This window comes from Taudactylus pleione, unplaced genomic scaffold, assembly GCF_031769625.1.
Source record: "Taudactylus pleione unplaced genomic scaffold, aTauple2 ptg000225l, whole genome shotgun sequence".
NCBI classification, from domain to species: Eukaryota; Metazoa; Chordata; class Amphibia; order Anura; family Myobatrachidae; genus Taudactylus; species Taudactylus pleione.
The window spans coordinates 8,948,406-8,965,812 of record NW_028284627.1 but is presented as its reverse complement, the minus strand read 5'-3'; the positions used below and the strand labels follow the sequence as shown (position 1 = coordinate 8,965,812).

The following is a 17,407-nucleotide window of genomic DNA, read 5'->3' as shown; positions in this document are numbered from 1 at the left end:
TTAATTCTTTTTTTTACAGTGAATCAGCATGTGGTCTGTTTAGACCACACAGCTGATCACTGAGGCCGTCTCCGCACCTGGGTCCAAGGGGGCCCACACCGCACACCCTGCACCCATAGGTAATCATACTCACCCCTCCGCCAAATCCCGAAGTGCTGCTCCGCAGCGCCGGACTGGCGCCGCAGAGCAGCAAACACACACTAGGAAAATGGCGGCGGCCATATTCCCAGTGTTCTGCGCATGCGCAAAAAAGATGTCCCCGGGAAAGTAGGTGCGGGCGCCATTTTCCCAGAGACCCACGCATGTGCTGTAGATTCTGGCATGAAGCCAGAATCTACAGCGCTCAGTGCCGCGCTGAGCCGTTGATGGAGGAGGGGGCCCAAACGGAGGCTGCACACGGGCCCCCTCCTCTCTTAAAACGCCCCTGCCCTGGATAACGCCACCTCCAGGTGGTGTTATTATCACAGGGCTTTCCCCGGTATTTTTTCACATTTTATGTTAAGTAACTTTGGTCAGATCACATCTCCCATTACAATTATGGGAAATGCGACCTGCTTACTAAAAATAAGTGACACTTAGGGGTTGGAGTAGAATTTTACGAATTCTACTCCAATTGCCCTTTAGTAACTGTAGGTGATATTAAAATAATGTGAAAGGGTGTGAAAACACCCTTTTTCACATTATTTTAGTAAAAATAATGTTAATAAATAGAGCCCTATATTTCTCCACTTCCTGCTCACATGTCCTTCTATACATCTAGAACCAGTCTGATATTGTGATGTTCTGGGGTGTTTTGCTCAGTAAAGTGGTCAGTGGTACAGTATTTGGATGTTCAAATAATGGTCTTCATGCAGTTTGTTCGGCTTGAACAAACAAAATGGTGCTTTAATATTGTCAGCATACAGTAGCAGAAAATAATAAACATCCTATGCCCCATTCAGGGCACTACTTCAGCCCTATCAAGAGTAGCTATTCTGCATACAACTTCACGCAAAGTCTCAATCCTACCTGCTTCTTGCAGGTATGGCTACATGCTTCCTGGCCTCCACTGGCTTGGCTGCCACAACCCCATCTGGACTGTATCCTCTGGGTTAGGGGTATCTTAACCAGAGTTGCCTACCCTCCCGCATTTCGCGGGAGTCTCCCGAATTAAAGTGGGAGCTCCCACCACCCCGCAAAGTAGGCTGAATCCCCCGCATTCCAACGGCCCTGTATAAAAATCCAGACTGCGCAAGGGCAAAGGGGGCAGGGCCTGAGCTTCACTGGGTCAAGATGCAGGGGCATACTCACTGGGTGCAGGGAGTCAGAAGTGTGTCTGCTACTGGCCCGGAGGTCTCCTGGGCACGCCTTCCCCTGCACACAGACTGCTGGGAGAGACTGATGCTCCCAGCATTCCCTGGCCAGCCAGTGATAATAGAGGATGGAGGGGGGGAGGAGCTGATGCCGGAGGACTGAAGACAGAGACAGAGGAGCTGCATGAGACTGTGAGTCTTAAGGGGGCATCCACTACCAGATCTGAAAACGACTGCACGATTACGACATTGTAATCGTGCAGTAGTTTGTCAGTTGTGTGATGAGCCTGCACTGAACGAGCAGACGTTCAGTGCAGGGTCATCAATCATCTGGAAACATGCTGAACCTGACGATATCATCAGGTTGACCAGCATGTTGGAGAGATCATAGATGTCTAAAAGACCAGCGGGCACGCGCATCGCTGGTCGTTTTAGACGCTTTTGCAAACGATTTGCAAACGACTGAACGATCAAACGATCGTAATCGTTCCACTTAATCGTGTAGTAGATTCCCCCCTTTAGAGCTCACTGTAGCTCCTGCCAAATCTATTCATGTTAGCGCCATGGTGGAGGAGAGGGGGTGGGAGGGAGATCTATTAATGTGTGTGCGTGTATATTAATGTGATGTGTGTGTGCGTGTGGTAATCTATTAATGTGTGTGTGCAAATCTATTAATGTGATGTGTGTGACTGGGAATCTAGTGATGTGTGTGTGTGTGTGTGTGTGTGAATTTATATACTGTACATTGCTGCAATATTGATTAAAACACTCACAATAAGCAGCAGGGAGTTGGCAGAGACGTGTTAGGTGCCCTTATGAGGAGTAAGGAGTAGAAGAAAGTGTAAGGAGCACATGAGGGAAGAGGTCCCTGCTCGTGAGAGCTTACATTCTATTCATATGAATTAGGGGTGAGCGGGTTCGGATTTCTGAAATCCGAACCCCCCCGAGCCCCCCCGATCCGAGTCCGATCCGAATCAGGCTCGACTTTTCCCGCCTGACTCGGATCTGAAATCGAGGCAAAACGTCATCATCCCGCCTTCCGAGTCTCGTGGGTTTTGGATCCTATATAAGGTACCCACGTCGGCGCCATTTTCTCACTCGGCTGTGGACAGTGAAGAGGGAGGGTGGGAGTTAGGGCTGTGTAGTGTAGTGTAGTGTAGTGCTGCTGTTGTCCACTACTTCAAAGTCCATAGGGGCTGGCTGTGTTGTGCTGTGCTGCTGTTGTTAATAGGGGCTGTGTCCACTACTTCAAAGTCCATAGGGGCTGGCTGGACTGTGTTGTGCAGTCAGTTCTCCATAGGGGCTGTGTCCACTCCAAAGTCCTGTGCAGTGTCCCAGTCCTAAAGAGGTGCTGTAGTGTTGTCCAGGGGGTGCTCTGTCCATCAGGGGTGCTCCCCCCAAGTGCTAAAAAAATAATATATTTTCTGTGTTTGTGAATTGTGTGCGCAGTAGCCGCACGTGCATCAACAAAGTAGTGCCAAGCGTGCGCCTGTGTCATAAGTAAAGGGCCGGCTGGCTTGACCGTTAAAGGGTGCTGTAACCCCCGAAAGTACACTCCAGTCCAAACCAAAAAAAAATTATTTTCTGTGTTTGTGAATTGTGTGCGCAGTAGCCGCACGTGCATCAACAAAGTAGTGCCAAGCGTGCGCCTGTGTCATAAGTAAAGGGCCAGCTGGCTTGACCGTTAAGGGTGCTGTAACCCCCGAAAGTACACTCCAGTCCAAACCAAAAAAAAAATTATTTTCTGTGTTTGTGAATTGTGTGCGCAGTAGCCGCACGTGCATCAACAAAGTAGTGCCAAGCGTGCGCCTGTGTCATAAGTAAAGGGCCGGCTGGCTTGACCGTTAAGGGTGCTGTAACCCCCGAAAGTACACTCCAGTCCAAACCAAAAAAAAAATTATTTTCTGTGTTTGTGAATTGTGTGCGCAGTAGCCGCACGTGCATCAACAAAGTAGTGCCAAGCGTGCGCCTGTGTCATAAGTAAAGGGCCGGCTGGCTTGACCGTTAAGGGTGCTGTAACCCCCGAAAGTACACTCCAGTCCAAACCAAAAAAAAAATTATTTTCTGTGTTTGTGAATTGTGTGCGCAGTAGCCGCACGTGCATCAACAAAGTAGTGCCAAGCGTGCGCCTGTGTCATAAGTAAAGGGCCGGCTGGCTTGACCGTTAAAGGGTGCTGTAACCCCCAAAGTACACTCCAGTCCAAACCAAAAAAAAATTATTTTCTGTGTTTGTGAATTGCGTGCGCAGTAGCCGCATGTGCATCAACAAAGTAGTGCCAAGCGTGCGCCTGTGTCATAAGTAAAGGGCCAGCTGGCTTGACCGTTAAAGGGTGCTGTAACCCCCAAAGTACACTCCAGTCCAAACCGAAAAAAAAATTATTTTCTGTGTTTGTGAATTGTGTGCGCAGTAGCCGCACGTGCATCAACAAAGTAGTGCCAAGCGTGCGCCTGTGTCATAAGTAAAGGGCCGGCTGGCTTGACCGTTAAAGGGTGCTGTAACCCCCGAAAGTACACTCCAGTCCAAACCAAAAAAAAAATTATTTTCTGTGTTTGTGAATTGTGTGCGCAGTAGCCGCACGTGCATCAACAAAGTAGTGCCAAGCGTGCGCCTGTGTCATAAGTAAAGGGCCGGCTGGCTTGACCGTTAAAGGGTGCTGTAACCCCCAAAGTACACTCCAGTCCAAACCGAAAAAAAATTATTTTCTGTGTTTGTGAATTGTGTGCGCAGTAGCCGCACGTGCATCAACAAAGTAGTGCCAAGTGTGCGCCTGTGTCATAAGTAAAGGGCCGGCTGGCTTGACCGTTAAAGGGTGCTGTAACCCCCGAAAGTACACTCCAGTCCAAACCAAAAAAAAAATTATTTTCTGTGTTTGTGAATTGTGTGCGCAGTAGCCGCACGTGCATCAACAAAGTAGTGCCAAGCGTGCGCCTGTGTCATAAGTAAAGGGCCAGCTGGCTTGACCGTTAAAGGGTTCTGTAACCCCCAAAGTACACTCCAAACCAAAAAAATATATATTTTCTGTGTTTGTGACTTGTGTGCACTGTGGCTGCACGTGCATCAACAAAGGAGCAGCGCCAAGCGTGCGCCTGTGTCCCATAAGTAAAGAGCCGGCTGGCTCATTTCTTAAAGGGTGGTGTAACCCACAAAGTGCACTACTCTCCAGCAAAAATAAAAAAATATTTTCTGTGTTTGTGTGCGCTTTAGCCGCACGTATATATATCAATATAACATAAATGGAGGACCAAACTTTCTCTGATAAAAATAAAATAGGGAAAGATCAAGAACCACTTCCTACTAGTGCTGTTGCTGCTGCTGGGAGTTGTTCATCATCCCAGAGAGGAAGTAGGAACATCACTACTTTTACTAAACAATTGACCCTCCAACAGTCCCTAGCGATGAGGATGAAGTACGACAGCAGTCATCCTGAAGCAAAACGTATAACTGAGGCCTTGACTGCTATGTTGGTGTTAGACGTGCGTCCGGTATCCGACATTAGTGCAGTGGGATTTAGACAATTGATGGAGGTAGTGTGTCCTCGGTTCCAAATCCCGTCTAGATTCCACCTGCATCCTCAAAGCAGCAGCGACAAGCGTGCGTCTGTCTGTTAAAGGGTGGTGACACCCTCAAAGTGTGCTACACAAACAATTAAAATATTGTTCTTTTTTTTTCTGTCTTTGTGAAATGTGTGGGCTGTAGCCGCACCTGCATCCTTAAAGCAGCAGTGACAAGCGTGCGTCTGTCTGTTAAAGGGTGGTGACACCCTCAAAGTGTGCTACACAAACAATTAAAATATTGTTCTTTTTTTTTCTGTCTTTGTGAATTGTGTGGGCTGTAGCCGCACTTGCATCCTCAAAGCAGCAGCGACAAGCGTGCGTCTGTCTGTTAAAGGGTGTTGTAACTCTCAAAGTGCTCCAAAAAATCAAAAACATTTTTTTAATGTGTTTGTGACTTGTGTGCGATGTAGCCACACTTGCATCCTCAAAGCAGCAGCGACAAGCGTGCGTCTGTCTGTTAAAGGGTGGTGACACCCTCAAAGTGTGCTACACAAACAATAAAAATATTCTTCTTTTTTCTGTCTTTGTGAATTGTGTGGGCTGTAGCCGCACCTGCATCCTTAAAGCAGCAGCGACAAGCGTGCGTCTGTCTGTTAAAGGGTGGTGACACCCTCAAAGTGTGCTACACAAACAATTAAAATATTGTTCTTTTTTTTTCGGTCTTTGTGAATTGTGTGGGCTGTAGCCGCACTTGCATCCTCAAAGCAGCAGCGACAAGCGTGCGTCTGTCTGTTAAAGGGTGTTGTAACTCTCAAAGTGCTCCAAAAAATCAAAATTTTTTTTTTAATGTGTTTGTGACTTGTGTGCGATGTAGCCACACTTGCATCCTCAAAGCAGCAGCGACAAGCGTGCATCTGTCTGTTAAAGGGTGGTGACACCCTCAAAGTGTGCTACACAAACAATAAAAATATTCTTCTTTTTTCTGTCTTTGTGAATTGTGTGGGCTGTAGCCGCACCTGCATCCTTAAAGCAGCAGCGACAAGCGTGCATCTGTCTGTTAAAGGGTGGTGACACCCTCACAGTGTGCTACACAAACAATTAAAATATTGTTCTTTTTTTTTCGGTCTTTGTGAAATGTGTGGGCTGTAGCCGCACCTGCATCCTTAAAGCAGCAGCAACAAGCATGCGTCTGTCTGTTAAAGGGTGGTGTAACTCTCAAAGTGCTCCACAAAATAAAAAACTATTTTTTTAATGTGTTTGTGACTTGTGTGCGATGTAGCCGCACTTGCATCCTCAAAGCAGCAGCGACAAGCGTGCGTCTGTCTGTTAAAGGGTGGTGACACCCTCAAAGTGTGCTACACAAACAATTAAAATATTCTTCTTTTTTTTTCGGTCTTTGTGAAATGTGTGGGCTGTAGCCGCACCTGCATCCTTAAAGCAGCAGCGACAAGCGTGCGTCTGTCTGTTAAAGGGTGGTGTAACTCTCAAAGTGCTCCAAAAAATAAAAAACTATTTTTTTTATGTGTTTGTGACTTGTGTGCGATGTAGCCGCACTTGCATCCTCAAAGCAGCAGCGACAAGCGTGCGTCTGTCTGTTAAAGGGTGGTGACACCCTCAAAGTGTGCTACACAAACAATAAAAATATTCTTCTTTTTTCTGTCTTTGTGAATTGTGTGGGCTGTAGCCGCACCTGCATCCTTAAAGCAGCAGCGACAAGCGTGCGTCTGTCTGTTAAAGGGTGGTGACACCCTCAAAGTGTGCTACACAAACAATTAAAATATTGTTCTTTTTTTTTCGGTCTTTGTGAAATGTGTGGGCTGTAGCCGCACCTGCATCCTTAAAGCAGCAGCGACAAGCGTGCGTCTGTCTGTTAAAGGGTGGTGACACCCTCAAAGTGTGCTACACAAAGAATAAAAATATTCTTCTTCTTTTTTCTGTCTTTGTGAATTGTGTGGGCTGTAGCCGCACTTGCATCCTCAAAGCAGCAGCGACAAGCGTGCGTCTGTCTGTTAGAGGGTGGTGTAACCCTCAAAGTGTGCTCCACAAACAATAAAAATATTCTTTTTTTTTTTCTGTCTTTGTGAATTGTGTGGGCTGTAGCCGCACTTGAATCCTCAAAACAGCAGCGACAAGCGTGCGTCTGTCTGTTAAAGGATTACATCGGTGACAGCATCCAAGTAGGCATGTCAGACAGTCCGTACCTGTACTGGCAGGAAAAAGAAGCAATTTGGAGGTCCCTGTACAAACTGGCTCTATTTTACCTGAGTTGCCCCCCCTCCAGTGTGTACTCCGAAAGAGTGTTTAGTGCAGCCGGGAACCTTGTTAGCGAAAGGCGTAGGAGGTTGCTTCCACAAAATGTGGAGAAGATGATGTTCATAAAATGAATGATCAACTCTTCCAGGGAGACCAGCCTCCAGAACGTACAGAGGGACCTGTGGTTCCAGCAGGGACGAATTAATACTCTGTGAGGATGAGGATGTACATAACACTGAAGAGGGTGAGGAATCTGTGGATGAGGAGGATGAGGACGACTTCTTGCCTCCGTAGAGCCAGTTTGTGCAGGGACAGATTAATTGCCAGCTTGTTTTGTGGGGGCCCAAACGAACCAATCATTTCAGCCACAGTTGTGTGGCAGACCCTGGCGCTGAAATGATTGGTTTGTTAAAGTGTGCATGTCCTGTTTATACAACATAAGGGTGGGTGGGAGGGCCCAAGGACAATTCCATCTTGCACCTCTTTTTTTTCTTTGCATTATGTACAGTTTGGGGCCTAGTTTTTCAATGCCATCCTGTCTGCCACTGCAGTTTCACGCCTAGATGGGTCACGTGTTTGTGCCGCCCACTCGTGTCGCTTAGCATAGTCATCCAGCTACCTCGGTGCAACCTTTTGGACATAAAAACACTATTGTGAGGTGTGAGGTATTCAGAATAGACTGGAAATGAGTGGAAATTAAGGTTATTGAGGTTAATAATAGCATAGGAGCAGAAAAACCTACAAATTCTGTGATTTTAGCTGTTTTTATGCTTTTTTTCAAAAAAATACAGATCCAAAACACAAAACCCAGAACCCAAAACACGGAAGGGTGGTTTTGGCAAAACCAATCCAGATCCAAAACACGAAGAAAGATCCAGATCCAAAACCAAAACACAAAACACGAAAAGTGGCCGGTGCACACCCCTAATATGAATGTGTGTGTGTGGGAATCTATAATGTAAATGTGGGTGTATGTGTGGGAAACTATTAATTTGAATGTGTGTTGGGGGGAGTCTATTCATGTAAATGTGTGTGGGAATCTATTAATGTGAATGTGTGTGGGGGGGATCTATTCATGTAATTGTGTGTATGTGGGAACCTATTAATGTGAATGTGTGTGTGGGGGAATCTATTCAAGTAAATGTGTGTGTGTGTTGGGGGGATCTATTAATGTGAGTGTGTGTGTGGGGTGAATCTATTCAAGTAAAAGTGTGTGTGTGTGGGAATCTATTAATGTGAATGTGTGTGGGGGGGATCTATTCATGTAATTGTGTGTATGTTGGAACCTATTAATGTGAATGTGTGTGTGGGGGAATCTATTCAAGTAAATGTGTGTGTGTGGGGGGGGGATCTATTAATGTGAGTGTGTGTGGGAATCTATTAATGTGAATGTGTGTGTGGGGGGAATCTATTCAAGTAAAAGTCTGTGTGTGTGTGTGTGTGTGTGTGTGTGTGTGTGTGTGTGTGTGTGTGTGTGTGTGTGTGTGTGTGTGTGTGTGTGTGTGATCTATTAATGTGAATGTGTGTGTGTGTGTGTGTGATCTATTAATGTGAATGTGTGTGTGTGGGAATCTATTAATGTGAATGTGTGTGTGTGTGTGGGAATCTATTAATGTGAATATGTGTGGGGGGGAATCTATTCAAGTAAATGTGTGTGTGGGGGGGATCTATTAATGTGAATGTGTGTGTGGGGAATCTATTCATGTAAATGTGTGTGTGGGAATCTATTAATGTGAATGTGTGTGGGGGGGAAATCTATACGTGTGTGTGTGTGTGAAACTATTAATGTGAATGTGTGTGTGTGGGGGGAATCTACTCATGTAAATGTGTGTTTGTTGGAATCTATTAATGCTGTCTGCAATCTCCCTCAGAGTGATTTTCAAAGTAGGCTAGTATGGTCTTGAGAGAGAAGGAGGCCTGTGTGCATTCCCCCATCCGGGGCCCCCTCCTCTCTGCCCAACTGATGCGGCTGGCTGGCCACAACAGCATCAGTAGATGTACAGATTGCCAGGGAAATGGCGCAGCCGTCATTTTCCCAGCGATTTCCTTACTGTGCATGCGGAAAATGGCCACCACGGCCACCCGCCGCAGGACCTCCAAGAGGTACGTTTTAGATTATATGGGAGCAGTGTGTGCAGTGCGGGCCCCCCTGTACCCAGGGGCACGTGTGCACTGCACACCCTGCACCCATTATAGATACGCTCCTGCTCTGGGCAGCAGATAGGTCACACCCCTTTTTAAACTTCTCTGGGTGGATCTCACCAACCCAGCCCCGATTCTATAGCTTACCAACACCACCTAGCTTTATTCTACCACAAAATAAATAAATAGATAAATACATAAATAAAAATACAAAACTCAGCACTCGCCATCATAATATCACTCACCATAATACTGTACATAAATAATGGTTTTGGTTCACCCCATTATTTATGTATTATGGTGAGTGATTTTCTGATGGTGATGTGGTCACAAGCCACTTTGCACCCCAGGCCTGGGAATGGTGAGTGCAGGTTTGCACCCCAAAGCTGGGAGTAGTGAGTGCAGTGGAGTTATGACTTTATTTGGTTAATTTTTAATTAACCTTTTTGTGATCACAGCTCTCTCATGCACCCCTGTGTAAGCTCATTTATATTAACCTGTGTCAGCTGCTTTCTTGGTAGCATGACAGCAGCTATGTTTGGTGATTGTCTTACCTTTAAAAGCAATAAGTTAGTTGGCAGATGAGCTTTAAGCCAGTTAACCTGTTTTCAGTTTAAAGTTTGTGACAACAGTTACCAGGTTTTCATAAGGATGACTAATAGTGCAGGACCTGTAAAGAAATGGGGTCCTGTGATGTGGGCTGCAAGCTTAAATGCATTGATCAATCCATGAAACAAAACCCCATTATTTATGTATTATGGTGAGTGATTTTATTATGGCGAGTGCTGCGTTTTGTGTTTTTATTTATTTAAGCAATGTGGTCACAAGCCACTTTGCACCCCAGGCCTGGGAGGTAGCTGCACTATAGATAGACAGTAAAAAGGTCAACAATGTCTAGATAGACACCAGATGTTAGACAGACAATAGGTCAACAGGGACAAAAGGTCGACAATGAAGAAGGTCAACAGGTACAAATGGTCGACATGAAAATGATCACACAAATGGTGAATTTTTTTGTGTGTTTTTTTTAGGGTTAGGGTTTGGCACTTACCCTGACGGTTAGGGTTAGGCACCAGGAGGGGGGTTAGGGTTGGGCACCAAGGGGAGGGTTAGGATGAAGATTAGGACTAGAAAAAAAACATGTGTTGACCATTTTTGTGTCACCCTTTTGACCCTATCGACTATTTGTATCTGTTGACCTGCTTCCAAGTTGACCTTTAGTCTGTCGACCTTTTGTCCCAGTCGACCTATTGACTGTCTAACCTTCTGGGGCTAAATGTAATAGGGTGGGAGTTTAGAAAATGTGAGAGTTTAGCGGTAAACCCTCACATTGGTCAAGTTTTATCTTCAAAATGGGAAAACATCTGAATGAGAATTTAAATTGAGTCTAACAAAATGCGAGTTTGCATGTTCTCGGACTCTATTAGATTAGTGGAGTTTAAAAAGTGTGAGAGTTTACTGCTAAGCTTTCACATTTTGTAAACTCTCACCCTATTACATTTGGCCCCTGGTGTCTATCTAGACATTGTCTACCTTTTTACTATCTATCTTTTATACCATAACTGGCCTGGAAAAGGTGAGTGCAAGTTTGCACCCCAAATCTGGCGAGTGCAGTGGATTTATGAGTTCATTTTTATTTAAATAAACTTAAATGACTAGCAGGTTGTGGTTCTGGCCGCACCTCTCAAATGAAACCCACCAGTCAGGGTTTCATCCAATGAAATATCAAAACTATTCTACTCAAGAGGGTTCTCTGATAGACATACAACAATGTCTATCCAAAGACACATACATACAACGTAGGTACTTTTTCTATCAGTTTTGCAACAATACAAACTCAATAATGTCCATTAATGAAAAAGTCAATTACCTTGTCAAATTAGTGCAGAAATAGAACTTGAAAAAAAAAGCATTTTATTTTTAAGGTCCCAACTTTCCGAGCTGACCAGTTTGGGGCTGGTTTTACATTATGGCAGAGGGACGCAATTTGAAAAAAAATAACCCTTTCTTTATTCTTTAATACGCCAAAGCTTACAGAGATCATACTGATCTGTGCAGTACTTTGAATACACTGCCAGCTGTCAAAGGATTCATAATTCTATTTGGCTGCAAAGTTTTTAGTAAAGGGAACGTGGGATAGGTTGGTGGAGCAGGGTGCGTGATGGCACGATTGCGTCATTGTGGCCCCTCCCTCCGCTATCATCGGCAAACTGAACTACACACTTTATTCTGGAAGTGGGCGATGCTAGGCAGACGTGGATAGCTCCAGGAGACTTGAATACTCTTCCGGGAGGCTGAGATCACCACCCGAGAATCGGGAGCCTCCCAGCAATTCTTCTGTATCCCTTTTTTTTTTCTGTCTTTTCTTCTAGTACTAGGTTTTCTACTACATTGTAAAGGGAATATCCTGTATTATTTATTATATTACTACTGTTATTATTATTTTATTACATTTTTTAACATGACAATCTATATGTGAATATACGGTTATAAAGATACTGTAGCTATAAAATTAAAGGAAGTTGCTGGTTAAATGAGACAAAGCTTTTTAAAAGCTTTAATACTAATGTCGTTCCTGAGTTAATTAAGCAATTAACATGTAATCATATTTTATGTCTAAATTGCTAGGAAGGCACAGCTGCCTAATATTGTGTGCGCCCGCTACTTGGGGAATTTGTGGAGGAAGATTGATTTCAGCTACAGTGATGAAGACTCCTCAACTTACTGATGTCTCATGAGGAACAGTAGCTGAAGTGATTTTGACGTAGAAATCTGAGGGAGGGATAAAATCAATTAGGGACAGAGAGGCCAAACGATTCTGGAGTGGGACCAGAGAAAGCAGATTTTCTTTCACAAGTACCAAGATGTCAATTAATGGAGCATGCTGAGGTGTCAAATGTCTCTAGTACAGTTCCAGACATCTGAACATCAAAGTTTTCTAAACAGCGTTATTGTCCTATTAACAAATTTATTTTCTATGTTTCCTTCATTTTGGTCATTATTTGTATATTCATGTAGACAAATACATTGGAGCCTATTGTATGTGAGAACCACAGACCCCAAATTTAGTAGGTCTCCCAACATGATTTACTGACACTGCACATCTGCCAGCAGTCCCTATTTTCACGGGACAGTTCCTACTTGTGTTGGCCAAAAGGACATGGCCTGGAAAATGGATCTAAAGTCATCCAAAATGGGTGCAGAGACAGAGCTTGGTTTGGGCACCCTGCCACAAATATCCTAATGGGGGATGTTTTCTCGAATTGTGTTACTGGGACAGAAATAAATCTATCTTAGATATACCTGTCACATACACCTCATGCAGCTAACTATTATAGGCTGTACTAATATTCATGAGAATGGAGCAATACATGGCTCGGGCCCAGTGACATCACTCAGCCATGAGGTGCATAGTGTGCCAATTACTTCCTTTGAGGCACACCAAGAACACAACACTTACTGTGATTGAGTCGCTGTTAAGGTAAATGTATAAGCCTAATTGGAGAAACAGCTTACAAGTCATAAAAATATGAATATTATGTTTGTCGAATAGACTGCAGCTACACTCTTCCTTATAGCTATAAAATATTATGCAAGTGATGATAACAATAATATCACTCATTGATAAATCTGGGCTCAAAGGGCCACTTAATATTGCACCTTGTCAGTCTGCTTTACATACAAAGTTCCTCGTTTTTGCAGAGAAAGGTTTTATGATTGCACAAAGGGGAGTGGTGAATTCATTTCAATGGGGTTTTATATATTATAAGCCTGTTGCAAAGTTGGAGGGAAATGTTTCCTGTGAATTGCGTGCCCATGAAAAATGCATATACTGAGCGAAATATTCAGTCTAAGCTGGACTTGTATGGAATACCATAATCCAACTAAGTTAAACTCATTTTGTGAACGAGGCAGCTGCCTACGGTGAATAGATTGTCAGGGTCTCCAGCAAGCCTCATGTACAAAAATACCAAAAACCTGAAACTACGAATCAGCCCTTCACTTCCATTGCACAACATCCACCAAAGTCAATGGCTGATTGGTTGTTGTAATGACAGCACAGTTGAGCTTCAATAATAAATAACCTTTGTGTATTCAAAAAACCCTTCTACTTATTTTACTATTTCTAAACTACTGAATATTTAAAAAGTCATGGCAAATATATGTTGCAAGTCTAAAACTCCACAGAGGGGGCAGTGTGTCTGCATAATATCTAAACTTCACTGTTTTCAAAACTGGTTATAGGAAAGAATAGATGTGTGCTAGAAACTAGCAACTAATGGAGCATACATACGGTCAGATTTTTCTTCAAATCTGAACGATAAGGTTTTAAAGAAATCGTTCATATCTGAAGGAAAATCTGATATATCTGACATGTCTGGACGATGAACGATGCGCATTCCCGATGGTCAGATAACGATATCTGACATCTGATGTGTTTGCAGTCAGATTTGGACGATCTCATTCATTTTAATGCCGTCAAAAATCGTTCATAGTTCAAATCGTTCAAATCGTTGGTCAAATCATTCATCAAATCGTTCAGATCGTTCATCTGACAAATCTGACCGTGTGTATGCACCATAAGATATACTGTATGTTAGCAGGATGTAAACTTAATAAAAAGAAGTGTAAACTGCATCTACTATTTGCCCAACTCGTAAAGTGGGGGTTCTACGTCAATCAGTGATTGTCAACTGAAATCTATAACTGTCTAATGACAATATATTTTCATTGCGGAAATAACACCATTGCAATCAGAGCCTATACATAAATTCTTACAATACGGACACCTGCTGTTAATGATGCACATAAACCTGTACATTATACAGTAAGTATTGAATACTACAATCTAATATGACTTAAGTAACAATAAAACAGTAATTGCAAATACACTGATGTTTCTTTTAATTCTCTTACATTTTTTAAATAATACAAGGTTTCTATAACATATTGAATAGCGAACATCTTTAATTGAATGCTGCTTTATTTTATAACTATCATAAGCACAGAATATCTAATTTTCTAGAGACAAGGGTCTTTGTACAAGTTGAGTCTCCCATATCCAAATATTCCGAAATACAGAATATTCCGAAATACGGAATAATTTTGGCATGACTGAGTTAATGAAACCTTTGATTTTTGATGGTTCAATGTACACAAACTTTGTCTAAGGCACAAATGATTAAATATATTGCATAAAATTACCTTCAGGCTGTGTGTATAAGGTGTATATGAAACATAAATGAATTTCATTTCTGTACACAAACTTTGCTTGAGCACAAAATTATTAAAAATATTGTATAAAAATGACCTGCAGGCTGTGTGTATAAGGTGTATATAACACATACATGCATTCTGTGTGTATATTTGGGTCCTATTCCCAAGATATCTCATTATGATATGCAAATATTCCAAAATACGGAATATTCCGTTATCCAAATTACCCCTGGTCAGAAGCATTATGGATATGGGAGACTCAACCTGTGCTAATAATCGCGGTACTGCGGCGATTATTATGTATCCATCTCGCCGGGAATATTTTCATTTTTAATGAAAATATCCCGCTACAGTATGTACCAAAGGGAACTCACAGGGATATTACGGTAACCGTTGTCCCTGCGAGTTATATCCCTGGCAAATTGTAGAAGTCTTTCACAAAAGTGAAAGTCTTCTCTGGGGGAAGCTGACACTGCAAATATGCAAGATCTCTCTCCTGCACCTGGAGCCTCCATAGGCTTACAGTAGTTTACACCATCTGAAGATGGTGTAAACTACTGGGGCTAAACTCTGAAAAGCTTGGCTTTATGGAGTTTAGTACATAGGGATCAGATCATAGTCCCCATTGACAATATAGTGGACTGCGATCTGAAGTGCTAATTAGTTCTTTGCCAGAGGCTTCTATGCCATTAGTACATAGCAACAATACATAAAGTTATGCACAAACTGCAGGTTTTTGCATAATGTGATGTAAAAATCAGCTTGATACATAGGCCCCATAATCTTTAACTGAACATATTAATTTGCCTGCAGGAAATTTAAAGGTCTCTGCTGACCAAAAACTTCTGTGATGTATGCAAAACACTTCTTATCTGGTCCTACAGAACTGGTGAGGTCTGTCAGCCTGTAAACCCGTGGCATTTAAATGCTTTCATATTCCGTACAGCTACACATCAGTACTTATTAATATGTTACTGCTTATGAAAGAAACTGTACAAAATATATATTATTTTCAGCAATAATAATGAATTGACACATTGGTCTACAAATATAGAAGAAAACAAGGACAGGTGTGAGATAATTTAGTATATGTCTATATAATGTTTTTTTTTCTGTATAACAGATAGAGTGCAGCACTCTGCAAATAAAGTGAACACATAATAGGCAATCATTGTCTTGGTTAAAAAAAAATCATGTTCTTTGTGCTGTTTTTTTTGTTTGCTTGTTTTTTTTAATTAATCCAGATTCCAATACTTAAATCAACAACATAACAACAACAATATTATAAACAGCAAAGCAACGAAAATCAGTTGGGCTACTAGCAATTTACATGTATAAAATGCATAATAAACAGCACACTTCAGAATTAAGTTATCCGGCAAATCACAGGTTATGATAATAAAACTCTTACGTCAGTGACGTGCCTAATGTTACAATGTTTTCAAACAGAATCAATATCATCCAAGTCACAGCATAAAATAATGCAATTGGTTTTTTTTTTACGTAAGTTGGCAGTTTTGCATATCCTGTATTAGTTTCTTATTAACATTATTTATATAGTGCAGCATATTCCGTTGCGCTTTACAATTAGGCTACATATGATACTCTCTGTTTTACTATGACGGAAGTCACAGTGTCGTGTCGCTTTGATATGGGTAAGATGTACTGCTCACCTTATAACCAGCAGTTGGAAATCCCGAAGATCAGTCTCAGAGTCCCTTAGTGAGAGAACAGCATCCTCTTCGCAGTGAAAGTACTGTTATTTAAATAGTGTTCTGTTCCAGGAATCTCTGACTGCCAGCCAATCACAGATTGTCACACTTGATCTAATACAGGGGGAAAAAAAACTAGGCGGAGAGACCAGTCACCAGACTGATCACTGATATAAGCTCCACTCCTGCAAATGATCAGCATCCCTCAGCCTGGGAAACAGGCAGTGTCAGATCTGTGCAAGGGAGGCGGATACTGAAGTGGATGGTGCTTTGTATGATGTGTAATAAGGAATTCTGTCAGTGGCTTCAGAGATTATAATCAACTGTCACATGAGATATTTGGTTTAAATAATGCACTATGTAGCGTTATGTGCTCGCTAATGATAGGAGATTATACATTAATAAACAATATGAGGTGGGCGTCTTACAGTGAAGTACAATGACATAGGGTAGGGAGTGAAAGAAATGGGATTTTTTTTTTAATCAGGCATTGTGTAAGTGAAATAATTATATTGCATTTGTTATGTATTTCATTATTAACTCTGCTTTGTCTGACATCAACATGACATTTTTTTTGGTGCTATTACTGTTACTTGGAATAAAATATCTGAAATGCACAATGTAAGAGGAGGTGGATAAAGAGGAATTTTATTTTAACTTAGTTTTTTTTTTTGTTCATGAACTTGTCATTAAAATATGCATATATAAGGAATTATTCTCTGCATATTCCTTCCCATCTTATTTTTGTCTCATTAACAAGAGTTCTGGTAGGCTGCCGCTCCTGCAGTTTGAGGATTTTATGCTGCGTTTTGACCACATTGGGTTAATAAATTGCGTGTGTAGTACTGCACTATGGTTATTGTTTTTAATTGTATACATGTGACGAATGGAAAGGTGATCTACTGCAGGAGGTGATCTGTGGAATCAGGGGTGTATTAGGAGAGGAGGGAGCCCATGTGTAGTCTACGTCTGGGACCCCCTCCTCTTTACCCGATAGCCGGCAGCATATTGAGCGCAGCAGTAGACTGAGCACTAGTCTGTCCCAGAGTCTACTGCGCATGTGCAGGTCACCAGGAAAATGTTCCCGGCCATTTCCCTACTGAGCTTTTGACCAAAGACTGCACAAACACAGCCCCAGAGGTGGGCGCTAGCTACAGTATATTCTATCAGAGATTGTATTTACAAAACTATTATACATAGGATACAGGTTATATTTATAAAAAAGGTGTTTATTTTGCACATTTAAACCATGAAAAAAGTCAGCCAACCATTTGTGGGTGTGCCAGTCAGTACATT

At 42.4% G+C, this 17,407-nt stretch overlaps 1 protein-coding gene across 1 annotated transcript in view; it reads right to left on the bottom strand.

The window, feature by feature from the left end:
• LOC148517244 (carbohydrate sulfotransferase 1-like) overlaps nt 1-16,272 on the bottom strand; it is a 71,469-nt gene extending 55,197 nt beyond the window's left edge. Inside the window, exon 1 of the mRNA XM_088478999.1 lies at nt 16,073-16,272. The gene's annotated coding sequence lies outside the window, so the exon portion shown is untranslated. The remainder of the gene's footprint in view (nt 1-16,072) is intronic.
• Between the last annotated feature and the right edge of the window lie 1,135 nt (nt 16,273-17,407).